Source organism: Pomacea canaliculata, linkage group LG2 (assembly GCF_003073045.1).
Source record: "Pomacea canaliculata isolate SZHN2017 linkage group LG2, ASM307304v1, whole genome shotgun sequence".
Classification (NCBI taxonomy): Eukaryota; Metazoa; Mollusca; class Gastropoda; order Architaenioglossa; family Ampullariidae; genus Pomacea; species Pomacea canaliculata.
In genome coordinates, this window is record NC_037591.1 from 10,557,128 (window position 1) to 10,573,958 (window position 16,831).

Below are 16,831 nucleotides of genomic sequence, written 5' to 3' on the forward strand. Positions count from 1 at the left end.
AAGAGGGGACGCAAGCTGGTCAAGACTGAAAGCCGAACCTCGCAAGTCCCAGGTCGAGAGAGAGAAAGAGATGGCGGAAGGATACACAATGGAAGCTTTGATGCAGGGGCGAAATGCTAGGAGGAAGAAAGAAATCTGAGAAGCATAGAGTCACATGCCTCAAGTATTGTGTTTGTCCTCCTCTCTAAACCTTCCTCATCGAAGGTTCAAAAGCCATATACCTCCTTGCCGCTCACTCCCCGTCTTCTCTCTTTCTCAGCCACCACCGTCTGGTGTCTGCAATCCCTGTACTTTATCTCGATGTATGTGCACGGCAATGGCTCGCTCGAGTCGGCAAATCCCTCACACCACATTTACTTCTTTGAAATAAGGCTTTCACAAATGCACTTTTTAAAAATTCAGAACCTATAAAGCCTCCTGACCGAGTCTTTCGGTGCCAGTCCTTCATGCAGAAGATATAACTGCCGAGATGATTACTCACCTCTGCCATTCTGTCCACCTCCCCTGTTCACCCAGTTAACCCCTGAATCCTCATATTCAACTCTTCCCAGCTCATATAAGCAACTTTTCAAACAAAAATACATCATAGCACCAGCTAGCTGCTCACCTCACGTGACCACAGTTCGCCAATGGAAATAAAAGCTAACAAAGCCAAGCGATTTAAAAGGCCGCAGTTAGCGGTCCTCGAAGAGTTTCTTGACTAACCATTCCGCTGGCAATGACCGTCCATCTTTTGCACGTCTACATCGGGACACAACCCAAATAAACAGCGAGTTTTATGTGTCTGGGAAAAGGTGGGACGGCGGCGGCGCAAAAGGTTGACCGGAAGAGACGCTGGGACCAATCATAACACGAAGCCTGTCTCTGAAGCAGCTTCTTTCCTGGCCGACTAATGGCTTCTTTGCTTGTTTTCAGGCTTCGTCGTCCGAGAAAACGACAGAAACTTTGGCCATATTTATTCACAGCATATAAAATGAACTTTTTAGTCTTGTTTAGTCAGAATCCCAGACTGTGACATCCACAAATTAAAAGGTTACCTAAAAATATTTTTAATGATAAAACCTGTGCAAGCCAGGTCAACAATTCTTCTCCAAAATGACTTTTTTATACGAATGTCTATTTATATTGTTAGCACTGTCGACTATGTTCAAACCTACTATTTTAAACAGTAAACTGCCGAAAATCTGTATTTGCACAGAAAATGTACAATCCATTATTAGCACTCGGCTAACTTCCGTCAGTCGTCCTCTGACAACTCTGTCTGCTGACCTCAGCGCCGATGTAGAGATGATGAAGAAGGGGAAAATGACAGACAGACTGACTGACCGAAAGAAAAGTCTGAGAATTCAACCGCAGACATCCCAACTTCACTATATTGACAGTGAGCATTTAACCGTTGAGACAGCAGACACCCCACAGAAAATGAAAGAAAGACAGACAAAGAAAGAACAAGAAGGGAGAGAAAAGTGGGATAAACGAAGAAACAATGTGGATGACCAGACGTATCGAGTCATCGATCGCTGACAACTTTACACGAACAACTTCTGATGCAGTGACCCTTCCTGGGGTCACTGAGGCTCTTCTGATGGAGAGGAAGTGGGGGTAGAGTTGGTGGAGGAGGAGGGGCGATTGTCGGAGGAGCAAGAAGGCCGTTTTACTTTGAGCTCACTGACCTGCGAAATCAGTCTCGACGCAGAAGTGCTCCATTCTCCCGGCCTCCACCGAGCGTAAGATGTAGATTATCTTTCCCAACACCTGCCGCCCTCAATGATATGTTAGACCACGTTTATCGTAACACAGACAATAATTTGCACGACAACCGTCAGGATGACAACCACTGTAATAGACTACACAACTCTGATCCTAGCATCTTCAATTATCTGCAAAACAACTTCATCAATAATATTCTCGGCAACGAGCATGGCAGCACTCAATGATGTGTTTGTGAACTTCCCGATGGTCTGCCTATCATGAGGCTATACTTTCGACATACTTCTTGCATACCTGCTGACAACTGTAGGCACCGTTGTACTAGGTGACCATGAATTAGTGACCAGATCATTGACCAGTGACCACTCCCACAACACCTTGCTAAACGGCCTGATAAGGTGATCTTAAACTATCAGCTGGTTAGCAAACGCCTTCTCCTTATCGATTTGTAATAGTTTTACTAATTAATATTTTATTAATATAAACATTGCACACAAGGGCTCTGAATCTTGTATTAATATTACTACCTTCTCACTTGTAGCAATCTATTTTTTTCCACAGGCATTCTTAAACCCAAGGTAAGTAGTTACCTCAGGGCACAATATTAAAATCGAGGAAAATCTTCTCATCTCCGTGATCACAGACTGCCTCAGACCTGCTGATACTGTTTCACATTAATTTATTTATGAAATCTTGCCACTGATTTCTGACTACAGTCCAGTGGTAAGGAGGGGACAACGGAGTATCAACGTTGATTTACAACTGCAATGACAAGACACCCGCTCCGTACCCGGGACAAAGACTCGCTCCAGAAACCCAAACCATTCGAAGTCATCTTTCAGTTACTTTAAAGAAATACACAATTATGTGACATACGAACAGAGATTCAATGGATAATCTAATCTCAACACTAGGGAAAATAAGGAAAGAAACATTCCTAACAGGGAATATTCTTTTCATCTAGAGTGGCCGTTATGCGGCTCTTTGATGTTGTCGTGTAGCCGATAACCCTCCTTGCTCTACAGATCCTTTTTGAAACTTCGATTACGAGAGGGTTTGCGGCCCCTGAAAGCACTCTCTTGCGTGACTTTCTTGCGCGTGAAGTTGCACTAGCAACTGCAATCGTTCTGGGATGATTTTTTTAAAGGGGTATATTCTACGTGGGTTACTGCGCATGCGTGGTATTTCGCCCAGGGATGCGAATTTGTTCCAGGAAATAGAGCAGCTTAGAGATGGATGCAACGTTTCATTACCCAGGAAAATTTGTGACAGGAATAACTGCACCGAGTTCCAGAGAATGTTTACTGTATTTGGTGCCCTGGGGCCTGCACCTGCACAAAAAATACATTGCGTGCACGCGCTTAAACCTACAAACCCACGCGCACACATCCACAGATATTTTAACCTTTTGCCGTCCTCGCCAACATAATCACTTTCGTTTAAAAATGAACAAAGGGCATTCGTTTCATCGCACACAATCGATCATATATGTGACACAAATAACCGATTATCAAGGATAATAAAAAAAAAAACAAAAACCAGAAAGCCGGGTAAGCAGTATATGTCAGAGTATGTAACTTCTTTCCCCATTCCATTAGTGTTTAATTTTTGTTTTTCCTGACTCGACTCGTCCTTAAGTGCATTCCTTTCGATCGGTGTCGATGATGATCATGGCGTCCTGCAAGCCAGCTCTTACAATTTAATATTAAAACTGTTACCAAGTGTTATATTCCTGTATAAATAATCAGTGACTGGTGAAGCAGCCGATCGCATAACCAACCCTCGTTAACTGCAATATGACATTCCCATCACATACATCTGCATTCCTCCCTGCCCCGCTCGCACACATCTTGCATATCGATCACTTTCCTCCCTGAAGCTGCCGCAGCTTTATCATCCTTTGTTGTCCGTAAACATCCCCACTTTGAGGAGAGCATGGCGCCGCGGCAAGCACGCGGCAAGCACGAGCGTCGTGCAGCAAGTTGCGATCAGCCGCACCGCCCCCCGCTCCATCAGCACGCACCAGCACGCGCCGCCGCATCTGAATGCACGCTCTGCAGTTCTTGTTGCTGCCACAGTGGATGTCGAAAGCGGAAATTGCACAACCTGGCAAAGGACTTTGGTAACCAATGAAGCCAAGTGTCATATGAGTTATCCAAGTTCTAAAGTGCTGATGGAAATTTATTATTTCGACTTGTGTTAAAGACCTACCCGGGTACTAAATTCTCGTCGCCGCTCCCCCGAATAATTGAGATAATCTTTTCATGCATAAAAAATTAACCCCTTTCCCCTTTCGTTTTCCAAATACACGCCTACAGAACATAACCTTGCACAGAGGGGTGTGCATTCCTGATATCAAACACTTTCATCGTCAAGGGAGCAGCCAATGAAAAAATTGTAAAAAGCGTTGAACGGGTAACAGACATTCTTGACCTCTTTGTTTTGACTTTATCTCTAAAAACGGAAGCGGCTGGGGAAAAGGGGGGAAGTAACAGTCTTAAAAAAAACGTTCTGGTACTGAATTCTACCCAGTAATTAAAAAAAAAACATTTTTGCACTCTTACCTTTAAGCGAATAAAATGGAAAAACCGTGCATCAGCTTTTTACGCGGTGTCTCCATTGTAAACAAAGAAAATAAATTAATTTACATTTGGATTGTTATTAGCATTTTTGTTGTACCGTTATTCAGCGTGCTAGAAGGTATGCAAATACTGAAGCTTTTAGCGAGCCTGTCAGACAATTACGCGATTGCTTTGGAAAGGTAAGTCAATCCACTTCCATGATTAACGGCACGAAGGCCAAAGGTCAAACTGTTTCTACGTTTCCACACTGTGACCTCAGCTGGGGTCATATGTTGGAGGTGTCATTAAGAACAAACTGACGACACACAAGCCAAAAATAAACAACAAAAGCGAAGTTTTACATCAGGACAATGGGAGGTTAAGCCGGCGGCTATAAGCACCCACCATCACCCCGCCTCCCCCCTCCACCGCTGCACTCTCCTTGGAGTGGAGCGCCACCTACCGTCAACCACTTTCACAGTCACGAGGCGTCTAGCCGTCTATCTACCCGAGCGTGAGGCGGCTCTCTGATCAGTCAGGTGCAAAACGACTATTTTAGTGGTCTCTCCTCTTTTGTTCGCCGCTACACACCAGAGTGGAAAAAAAAAAAATCTTGCGGGAACCTAAGCCGAAAAAGGCGAACCGTTGTTAGACTACACAGTATTGTTTGCCTGGGAATGGCGTCCGAGGACTCGAATTATTTTACATATGCTACGAATTGAGAGATATCACATTGTCGCTCGCGTGACAGCGAATGAATTGAAATAGCGACTTATATGCGACACATAAAAACCTTTACCGACAAGTTCAAAGTCTAGAGAAATGAAGCCTTTGAACCGGAAACACATCGTCAATAATGTAACAATGCTTCGAAAGTTTCATTTTGATATGACCGCTATGTAAATATATCATATATATACGTCACAGGCTGTTACTGTCACGTGGCTTCAGGGCACTCGGAGACAACTCTCGTCTTGCGCCGCCTGGCTTCAGACAACACCATCAGCTCAGTGCCAGGTGAGGGAGGAGGAGTGGGTGAGGTTGATGTGGCTGACTGTGTCAAGCAGTCCCTCAAGTCCACAACACGGGGCAATAAAACCGTTCAATACTTTTCTCCCGCAGGGTCCCACACCACGCGACGGCGCGTTCGAAACGTGCAAACAACGGTTAACTATTAAAAGGAATAAAGCCCTCCATTCTCCACTCCCCTCCTCCACAACCACTCTACAACTCAAAATAAACTCGTGGCGCGAAGCTCTGTTGCTAATGCTATGTGTGTCATTGCCACGTCCCCGAGAAGCCTCCAACTCAGGTGTATATATATCCCCTGCCCCCCTCTCTCACCTTTCATCAGAACCTTCAGTATGGAGGTCATAACCCTTCATGCTAACTTTGTTGTATTGTCTCCTGCACGCACTAGGGCGAGACATTAAAGTCGGTCATACGTGTTACCACCGACCTAGAGAAAGGAGGCGAGTAACCCCTACATCCACAGTGTTTGTCTACCCCCGTATCAAGCCCGATTTCAGGGGATCGCTATGACATGTCTCATCTATCACTGTTGCCGAGTGTTGGCGAGAGTAAAGACGGCAATGACACGCGTGCCGTGCGGTCAAGGTAAGCCGAAGGGGAGTATTGGAGGTGAGGTGTTAAAGCCCCTTTTTTTTGTGAGGGTGGTGCCTGTCTCCTCCCCCTGCCTACCTTACCTTCCCTAACCCTCTCGGGAGTTAGGTACCCGCTATACAGCTGGGTCAACTGGGGGGTGTGGCAAGGGGAGGTAGGTACGTCACACAGGTATCGAATGGGCAGTGTGTGCGATTTGTGAGGTAGGACCTTACTGCTTTAACAACTAGGTTTCACCTGCCCGCCGTATGTGAGAGAGAGAGAAATAAACAGTCCTCTGTGTAGGAGAGAGAGACAGAGATGATTGTGGGAAGGAAGGTGAGTGGAGGTTACAAAACAACGCAGAATGAACAAAACCCGTTGTCAGTAATCGGTTTGTACCCCGCGTGACCAGAGGTTGAGTGTATGTACAGGTGTGCCACACCTGACCAATCACATGGACACTGGTCGAACGACCAAGCACTCGGGTGTCCAGATGTGGCTTCACAGCCAGGTCAGGTGGCCCGTGTCGATGTGCACTTCTCTCTCCCATATCTCATTAAAAACCAAAATGGGCCATAAATATATCCAGATATATATCTTGGTCGACAACACGCCTCTCCACCGTAATTCTATGCTGTTTGCTATAAACGCCTCGAGTCCTTTGATGTCAATAGAAAAAAAAAGAAGAAAAGAAAACAAAACCATCGCGGAAACTTGCGATAACATTGTCGCCATCATGAAACTTCGAACACAACTAAACTGTGATTGTTCGCGCTGTAAGGAAATATGTACAAGCAACCAGTTCTTTAATAAAAAATTTAAAAAACCCTATTTTTCAATTTTATATCTCCTCTGATCTGACACCAACAGTTTTCACGCTCAAAAAGGCTTTTGATGGCTCTACTCTTCAGAAGGAACTTCCAGCAAGCTCACAGTAAACACAAAGGAGTTTATGACTGACATGAACACGAATCGCAACATCTTCCCTCTGTTACCTCCTCCGTCAATCCTGAGCAGGAAATAGAGAAAAAAATTCCATTCGTTGCACATCCATTTCCTTCTGACCTCGTTTACTGCTACTAACATCAATTCGACATTCTTGTTAGGCTTCCTCGTCCGGTCCTCCACTGACAATTTTTACTCGGTAATGATGATGTGTCCTTTACACAGATGATAGCAGATTGATGTCAAGATAACAGTTCTAATCTTCTCATGTTTCATTCCATGTGATGATGCGAATCTCACAATTCTTGTCACACACAACTGCTACTAATAATAATTTCTTTACTCAGGTATTTCTCGTCTACATTACACAGCTGTTCCCAGGTGAGCGGAGGTGCGCCAGGTGTTGTACCGTTCCAGGTCAACTGTCGACTATGAGGCTTTTGTGTGGATGGAGACAATCAGCAAAGCTGTGTTGTCACAAAATACATCTGAATCACTAAGTACACGCCTTCACACACTGTACTTTCTCTCAATACTTGAAGTAGAGAGACCAGAGACCGAGAGTTAATGAGTGCTAAATAACAGAAACTGAATTTTAAGAACTCGATGAACCAAGTTAATTGGACATTAAAGCTGGGAGCGCTTGTTTTCTTTGAGGTTTATGATTTTCTTTTTTAACAATGAGGGAAAGTGTCTGTGAAATAACACCGATGTTCACTTCTAGTGAGATCAGTTTTGTGTTTCCTTCTCCTCCCACTACTCCATCAAACTTCACAGCTCACCTCCTAGGGTGTATACATACAGAGCTCCTGTTTACCATACCCCATCAAACCACACTTCAGAAGAGCTTCGGTGATAACTTTATTTTATATATTTTTGATAAGAGTATGGACTCTATTGTTTTAAAATAACTTTGATATCATAGTGCAGACTGCTTACAATTTGAATAGTGCGACAAAATTCCTTGAGAAATAATCATTGTATTATCATTGTCAAACGAGTGTTTTCTGCCGAGTTCTATGTGCAACCTCAAGCCAGTCATCTGAACAGGTCTCGTCTAAAATTCCTCTTTTCACACTTACAACAGCTTAAACCCCAATAGAAAAAAAGGCGAGGGTTTACACAGAGCAATAAATAAATAGTCCAGCTATATCGCCGGAGAGGTTGTGGTTGTAGTTGTCGTGTTATAAAAACGAGGAGTGGGAGAGATGATCGGGAGATTCTATAAACATTTATGTCGCAAAGGGAATGAAAGATGAGTTACACAGGAGAAACTATTAAGTCTAGGAAATAATAGCATCAGGCAGGTGTAAGTGTGTGAGAGAGAGAGACAGAGAGATAATGTTTACAGTTGACCTATTGAGTGAGAAGCAGTTTGTTTCAGTCTTTCAGCAGGAAACACTTTGATCGTTATTATATGTACCGGAAGTCTTGTTTACGACTCATCAACCTCATCATCATTGTTATGTCTCGTGATGTTGGGGATTTCTTCCCATCGGTCCACATTTTTTTATTTAAATATAAATGTCAACAAGTACTGTCTCATTGTTGGTTTGTGCCACTGGATGTATCTGAACCGAGTTTCAAGGTGCAAGACGGTCTTTCCTTCTGAAAGCGAGTTTCAAAGAAAAGCAAAAAGAAAATAAAAACATTTCAAGGAGATGGATTTTCTTTCCTCTAATCAGTATTTAAAATATTCTGTATTTCCTGGGAACACACGCAGAGTGGAAGGGGAATTAAGAAAAAAAAAAACTACAGAAGAATATAATAGTTTTTCACAAGCTGTATTCGAGACGATTTGTTTTGATCTTTCAGAACAGCCCAAAGAAACAGAAGAGCAGTATTGTACAGCACTGATCCCGTTTATAATTTTGTGGGCTGACCTTAAAAACTTAATATCACGACGAGCTATAATTTAAAAAAATTTACAATAATAATAATAATGCATAAGGGATGAGATATGAAGTATCCATTGAACGCGAATCTTTTCTTTGCACCTATCAGCTCAAAATGTAGATATTATTTAAATATATCCTAAAATTACCTAATAGCATTATACAACTTACAAAACATGACCTGTGGAGTCCATTCAGAAAGGTAACCTATACCCTACTGATACATGTTCTCAATATTCCACCCACTCACCCACACACTTCCCCGTCGCACCCACCCCGGAGGCGCAGGTCTGCCTCGTGCAGCTTTCCTCCCCTCGCGCTGCATTAGCCTCGGTGCCAAAACTGCTTCCATCATCGCAGCCTCCAAGACTTGGTCGGCAGCACGACCGTGAGCAAGCCGCAAATGCTCCCTGTCATCCCCTGACCGTCATCAATTGCGCAGGATAAATGGAACCGGGAAGGTGGTAGGGGAAAGTAGGGGGAGGCTCAGTGCCACGACCACCATAGTTGGCTAGTCCCGAAATTCGATGACTGATATTAGCACTGGGGATATAAGCACAAGGTTCGCAGGTCTACTGTCCGCCTTCTCCCCCACTACCCAACCATCCCTCACCTTCCAAACCCTTCTCTTTATTGCCTCCGAAGTGCCCTCCAACCCTCCCACCTTTCCTCCGATATTTCCCTCCCACACCCAAACAACCTCCCCATCCCCTTCACCCCCAAGTCTCTGATCTCCTGGGTTGGCCAAGATAACCGAGTGTTTTCCGCTCTGGCGAGCCGGGCTCCCGCAGGAACTTGCGAGGCCAGAATCAATCTGCGTGGCCCTGATTTGCACGCTAGGCTCTCCTGCTGCACGTGCGGTGCTGCCGAGGGTCCACGTAGGGTGGGCACTTAGAATGGGTGGCAGGGGGTGCTTGTAAATGCTTTTTTGTGTTCAAAATTATGCAAACATTCCCTTTCTTCAAGCCGCAACCAACACACATCCCATTTAAGAGGGGAAAACGAAAAAAAGTCTGTTTGCTTGCTCCGTGAGAAATTCGCTGCAATCAGTCGTCACTGGGTTCACCAGCACTCGGGGTCTTGTCACGCAATTAATAAAGCGGGTACAAGTAACCAAAGCAGGGTTTAGTCACAATTTTTTCATGCATCTTGGTCTTGCCCACCACAAGCATGAGTTATTATTTCTGTGCAATCAAAACATGATAGGCAGAAAATATTTAGTTACTTGATCCGAGGATATGCATGACTGATTCTTTTTCTCCTCAAAAAGCTGAGTTGTTATTACAAGATTTTTAGCCTCAACATCCACACTAATTACCCCCGTAACTTACCCATCTTTTCAGCGGTGACATTACCACAGTGATTATGTCTAATGAACAGGTCACATGACCTGGCAAATCATACAGTAACCATGTCAACGTATCCTTATGGCGGCATTTTAACGTTTTTTAAATATTCAACCGACTTGTCACACTAGCTTAGAGAATGGATCTGGTATTTGCTCACATCCCGTGAATAATTCCCATGTAATAAACTATTAAACTAACAAATTCTTCTAGAACTTTGGTAATCTTTTAAAACCTCCCCCGGACAGGTAGGAGGAAAACAGAACTGCCTCACACATCCTCCATCAAGACAATCTGCATTATGTGGTGATCTACAGCCACAGGCTTTTTCTCTGGCAACAATGGCACCTGGTTAATTAGGTGGCTGGCATGGCCATTAAACTGTAAATGCCATCGTTGAGGCACTCTAGTACCCAGGTGTTAGAACCGACTAAATTTCACACGAGCTTCGTTGAGGGCAGACAGCGACATCCACGCCTGGCATGGAATATATCAGCGATAAAATGACATGCTAATTTTTATCTCAGCAGCTTTACGAGCCTCGTGTTCATAATTAAAAAGCCATTGTGGAATCTTCCGGTGTTCACTCGAGCTGCTGTCCTCTCTTAAAAGTAGTTTGTTGGCTCTGTGTATGGGGTGGGAGAGTTCAGAGAACTGGTATCTTACAGACGTTTTAAAATCAGTTTTGTGTTGAAAACAAACTCCGCACTCGCACGTGCCTCGTCATTTACAGAGATACGAGAAACCAGTGGTATAGTGTTGCTCATTAGCTTGTGCACCCTGTAATGAAAGTGTGCCTCTACCTCAAACCTTTTCTCACACACACACATGTTATTTGCTCAGCCAACAAACCAGCTAACATCCACCAAGTGCGACTACAGTTATCTCGCGGAAATTTCAAGTATCAACAACAACCATCAACAAGACCTAGTCCCGGCGCAACAACGATATTCCTGTAAGTTCTCGCTTCCTGCTTCAGATAACCCCGAATTCCGACAGCCGAACAGGCAAACCTCTTGACAGTTGTAAGATTTCATTTAGCTTCTCGTCCAAACGTTTGTCACGGAGGACCTTACCCTCTTTTTTTTTCAACTCCAGTCACCTGTCCCTAACCCCAACCTATTCACCTGCTCGTTTAACGGCGCACTATCACCTCAGTTGACCTCAGTGCCGCCAGTTGTATGTTGTATAATTTTTCTCTCAACCAGGACTTTCCTTCATACATATGAAGTAGGTTGTACGATTCTTTTAAGTCGAAAAAACTTCTAAGCATCGACTACGTATCAGAAGCAACCTTTAAAGTCTTTTCAACAAGAAACTATTTTATACAAGGACTGGTATGATATTTATATGCATGATCTACAAAATAGAACCCTTTTCTAAAAAGATTATCATATAATAGTAACTAAGAAAACTTTTCTTTTTCCGTTACATCAGTTTCGAAATGACAAAGATGAGGTTTGGTTATAACGAGTCCTTCCTGTACGAGAGTTTACTTCCCTCTGTCTGTCTGTCACCATCCGATACCTTTGAGCATGCTCGCCCCAGAAACAAAGACAAGATCAAGCCGGTACATAAATAACAATAATGTTCTGTGGCTCGGTGCTGTTCTGGCAGAACCCAATCACTAACAGCCCTTCACGGTTTCCCAATGAGGTCAGCCTCAGAAAAAGTGCGAGTATCACGGAGCTAACCTTTACGAGGTTCTTCTTTTGGAAGCCAAAGGTCAAGGGTGCGCAGGGAAGATGGAAGCAGTAAGGCCAAGTGATAACACGAGGGAGGATACTATCGTTTATAAAAGTGCAGACCATCCGACATCAGCAATGCTGACGCAGACGATTAACTCTTTTAGTCTACAAGAAGACGATAAGGAGGAAACGGTAACAGGCATCCAGGGTTACTTTGTACAAAAGCGAACAACTGGGAAAAAATTTCCATTTCCGGGCTAAAAAAAAAAATGGCATAGTTGATCTGTTTGCTGCCTGTTGAGTGATAGCGGCGCACACTATTCCTGTGTGTGGAGGGTGAGGACAGGAGGATCCATACATTCTCTATGGTATTTCCATTAGTTCCACGGGCCATCGTCAAGACGAGCGTGAATTTCACTCGGCACCAACCACAGACGAGAGACTGGCATGGTGGGGTACGTACAAACCTGCCGACAGGACGGGAGGGAGGAGGATGGGTGTATGGGCGGCTGGCAGGGGAAGGATGGCGAGATGGGAGAAGGGAACGAGCGTAAACAAGTGAAAGAGCTTCCACTGCCACAAGCTGAACTAACCACTAACCTCTAACCTCCCACCTTACACCCGTACCACCACTGGCAAGTGCGCATGACAGTCACGCTTATCTGGCATGTCTTGTTCCGCTTGGGTTGTTAACATGAGCACCGCTACCGCACTTAAAACGGGTGGATGGCGTAGTGTCCAATATGCTCGAGCGCTTCGCAGAAAAAAAAACCTCTCCTCCACCCATATTTACACTTCTCCCCTTTAACCCGTAACGGAATGATATCATATTCTACCCAAAACTTTCTGTTGACAAGACTGAGGCGGGGATGAGGGAGGGATCCAGGAATGACCTTGAAGAAACAGTCGATCTCTCCTTAACCTAACCTAACGATTAACCCTATCACATGACCCCCAACCCCTGACAAGAACTCTAATTTGGGTCGGTTTACTGGATTAAACTGACTTTGTGACAAAATTGCGCAGAAGGTTGTCATCACAATCTGGAGGTGTCTTTTTCTTTCCTTCCTTCTCCCTCTTAGTTTGCACGAGTGCTTAAACTTTCAACTCCAGGCTCTCCCGCGTGGGAAAAATCTCCCATGGCAACCAGGCCCGGAGTCCCGATGATCTGCATGTCCTTGTGTACACACAGTCGCGTGAACGTATCGATTCATCCCCAGGTTCGGCATCGCACATTGAGCACGATCGTTTATCATGGGCGCGCATGCGTAACGCTTGGCAAATCTTGTTGGAAGAAAGACTTTTTTTTTTACAAAAATGAAAGTGTGGGTTGATGAGTGACAGCTACGTCACGATCGCATTTCTTCATCCCCTCGTTAACATCCTCCGTCATGATTCTCTATTTACTCTTCCCCTTAGCACGTGCTTTACACACGATGCATCATCTACGTTTACTGCCTCAATGGCCACTGGATATTTATTATTTTAACCTTTTGATTGAACTAGTGTCTTTCTGAATGATAGCTCTACCCTGGAACCTCACTGTGAGACCACGCAATGGTCCTCTGTCAACATGCTCCCTCAAAAATGCTCGAGCTACTGAAAGCACGCAAGTAGAGTTTGTGCACGCGTGTTTATACATCCGTACGAGTGTGCGTGCTGGCTGTTGATTCGCATGTTCGTGAGTCATCTTTCCGATGAAATGGCTGAAGTACAACAAGCTCAATCATTTTCATTGCTGGAAAACCCTGAATTTTTTTTTTTTTTATCGGGACATGATATTTTTTAAACGAGGAATTCATGACAGAGTCTGGCCCACCTACAGTCAGCATATTCCGTGCAAAGCTTTAGCTTCTCTTTCTCTCTCTCACTCACACACTTTCTCCTGACAGTGCATATATCAACCAGCACAGTTTTTGACTCTTTCAGGATATTTGAGTAAATAGGGGCTACCACCAGCTTGTGTTTTTTGCCACTCCTCATATCCCACGATCAGGAAGCACACGCGATCACCTACAAAGATTCTGCTCAACCGTCAATCAAACTCAATGCTGAAAAAAAAACTATATCTAATCATCTTCTCCCAGAAAAAAGAAGTTTTGTCTATAATACACACACTTCATGAAGCTGTGTTCTCCAACCTCGGTCTCTCACCTACACTGAAAACCTGAGAACGAGGACAAACCTTGCAGGTAACACAACACCTGGGTAACTTTGATCCCAGGACTGTAAGAGCTTGGTGCATCGAATAAACGGTCACCTTGAATTTTTATGATAGAAAGGGCAACAGTCCTCGAAAACCGGAGAAGTTGAGACGTCATTCACACAAGTGCCAACGGCTCCTCACCGTCTCCACATGACGCCTGCAGCCACCACCACCACTGCCCTTACTTCGCCAGCGATGCCTAGCTGCCCCCTTCTCCCAACATGATTGCTGAGGCCAAGCCGCTGGCAAGAAGTTCGTCCTGCAATTCATACTTCCTGATGCAGTTCCTTCGTCTTGAAGAAACCCGACGGTTTGGAGATTTGGTGAAAAAGGGAGATGAGTGCCGGGGAGAGGAGGGGAGGGCAAAGAGGGACTAGCAAATACCAAGAGGTCATTGCCGACGAGAATTGTTCATCACACCACCACACGAACGTCTTCTTTCTAGGAAACTAGACATTCCTTAATACTTTCTTTTAATCACCCACTACACTAACGACCTACGTCATCGGGAGGTCAAAAGCCAGACAGCTGTAGTGGTGCGAGTAGCGCAGTTATCTCAAGCCGCCCTCGCCAAGACTATGTAGTACAGCTGTGAGTGTAGCATCCTACTAACCTCCAGAAGCGCAGGAGGAAACAGACGGAGGAGCAAGGGGAAAGTATTTTTTTTTCTCTCTCTCTCCTCCAGACCTCAAGCACCTGATCCGTTTACCTGCGTGTGTAATTCCTCCACCCTGTTTTACAGTGCACGTGTACAGAGAGAAAAAGAGAGAAGTAATGTCTGGCGGCCATGGCGGTCAGGTTCGCTGGCACTCGTGTACTGCCTGCCACTGCGCAGAAACTGAAGATGGAGACGTGCTGTGTATGTGTACACTTAATCCTGCTGCGCACATCTGGCCGCAATATTCCTCGCTGTTCCTTCACCCTCGGTAGCAGCTTGCACGAGAGCACGGCTTGTGTTTATTACTCCTTGCTGCGGGAGGTGTGTGGAGGGAGGACGGGGAGGAAGCGTGTTACTGTTCGATATTACCAGCCACGAGAACAAACCCTCCTTGTCGATTTTCCTCCTCGTCCTCGTGTAGATTCATCTGAGAACAGTTTCACTCTCGGGTCGTGTCTGCCACGTTTAACAGTGCTGGATGGGTAACTCATCACAATGTTTCTTGCCATAGGAGGCACGTGGTGATGTTCTCCAATATGTTATTAGTCATTTACTACCTTATTTATTATTAATTTTTTTTTTTTTTTTTGGGGGGGGGGGGGGGGCCGTTGCAATGTGGTACACGAGTGGCCGTGACAGATATGTCTCTCGGCGAATGACCGCTGTAAATGAAAGCAGTGTTCACCTGTGGTCGGTCACGGGTGGTATGAATTAATTATTTAGAGCATCTGACAAAAGTAAACTAAACCAATCAAGCAAAGGACTGAACAGATTCCTTTTTTTTTCTTTCTCCCTCTCTTGCAACTCACACACACGCACTCGGACGTACTAACACACAATATATATGTATGTATATACACACACACTACGCACGCACAATATGGTCACACAAAAAGACACCGACATACCCAGCAGTATCTATAATCCGACTTTGCTGCAAGGAAGAAAACAAACAACAATCTCTTATTTTACACACTGCACTTTGCGCGTTCACACAATCAAGTCCGGTGGAAAAACGACGAGAAATCCGCGAATACATCCAGGAGTTGAAGTCCACTTTCATACTTTTTATGGGTACCGGTACCCTCCCGCTCTCGGCTCGTTTGATGTCGATGGGAGGGGAAGAGAAAGATTGGAGGGAAAGTCAGCGACGACGACCGCGGGTTAAAAGGAAGATGGAGGGGAGGGGTTTGCGAGATAGGGGATGTTGTGCAGAGGTTCAGCGAAAGTGGGGCGAAGTAGATACGGGGCGGGAATGATCGAGGTTTGTGGGAGGACTAGGTTGGGGAGGGAGAGAAGATGTAATCAGTAGATGCACAAGCAAGGGATACAGTTTGCCAGGCGCGGACAAGGAAGAAAGTCACTGGTCAAAATGTGTGAACAGAAAAAAAAATCGAGGGAGGATTTTCGGGTGAGGGATGAGTGAAGTGTTTACAAAAAAAAAAAAAAATAAAAATTAAAAGCTTCTACCATTCTAATTAAGGAGCAGCGGGTGGGTGGGAGGGGTAGATAGGTGTTGGGTGGAGGGGCGGCAGCGATATACCATGTGAGGCATACATTATCACCAATGATGGTAGAAAAACATTCAAGATAAATATGGGAACCATGTTAATAATCGCACTTGTACACAGGACCACATGCACTAAGGAATGTTATATGATGGTAAAGGACGAAAAGTGGTGAAGGGGGGGTAGAGGAGAGGAGGGGAGCCGTTATGCATACAGCATTATTCGCTCAGGCGCCCGCTCCGATGTAAGCTAGAAAGTGATCTATGTAAGGGCTGGTAGCAGACGCGCTGAGAAGACGAGCTTCAAGGGTAAAGACGAAACAATCAACAAGCAGAATCAGTGAAAACATGGAAAGGGACAGGCAAGTAAGACATCGAGAGTGTTAAGCAGGGTAGGCACAAAGGTAAAAAGTGAAGAACACATACCTGGGTGACTAGCAAAGGTTATCTGGGCAAAATTAGAGGCAGGCGCGAGAATCACGTTAGCGTATCAAAGGATGGTTTGGCGAGCACGAGGATGAGGATACGAATAAGAACAGAATGACGCAGGCCGTCTGCTCATGTGTATCCTTCCGCGCGGATAAATTACCACGCTCGTTCGTGCACTGTAGTCTGTATCTGCATTCGGTATGATTTTTCGGATCATTCGTTCTAAAATTACAAATTTATAGTTATTCTACTCAAATATTTTAAAGGTGGAGTCAATTTTT

General features: G+C 44.8%; 1 long non-coding RNA gene across 1 annotated transcript in view; it reads right to left on the minus strand.

Moving 5' to 3' along the window:
- Positions 1-16,686, minus strand: part of LOC112556612 — a 148,026-nt gene extending 131,340 nt beyond the window's left edge. The window contains exon 1 of the long non-coding RNA XR_003097787.1: positions 16,548-16,686. This is a non-coding gene — a long non-coding RNA (uncharacterized LOC112556612). The remainder of the gene's footprint in view (positions 1-16,547) is intronic.
- Positions 16,687-16,831: the final 145 nt, after the last annotated feature.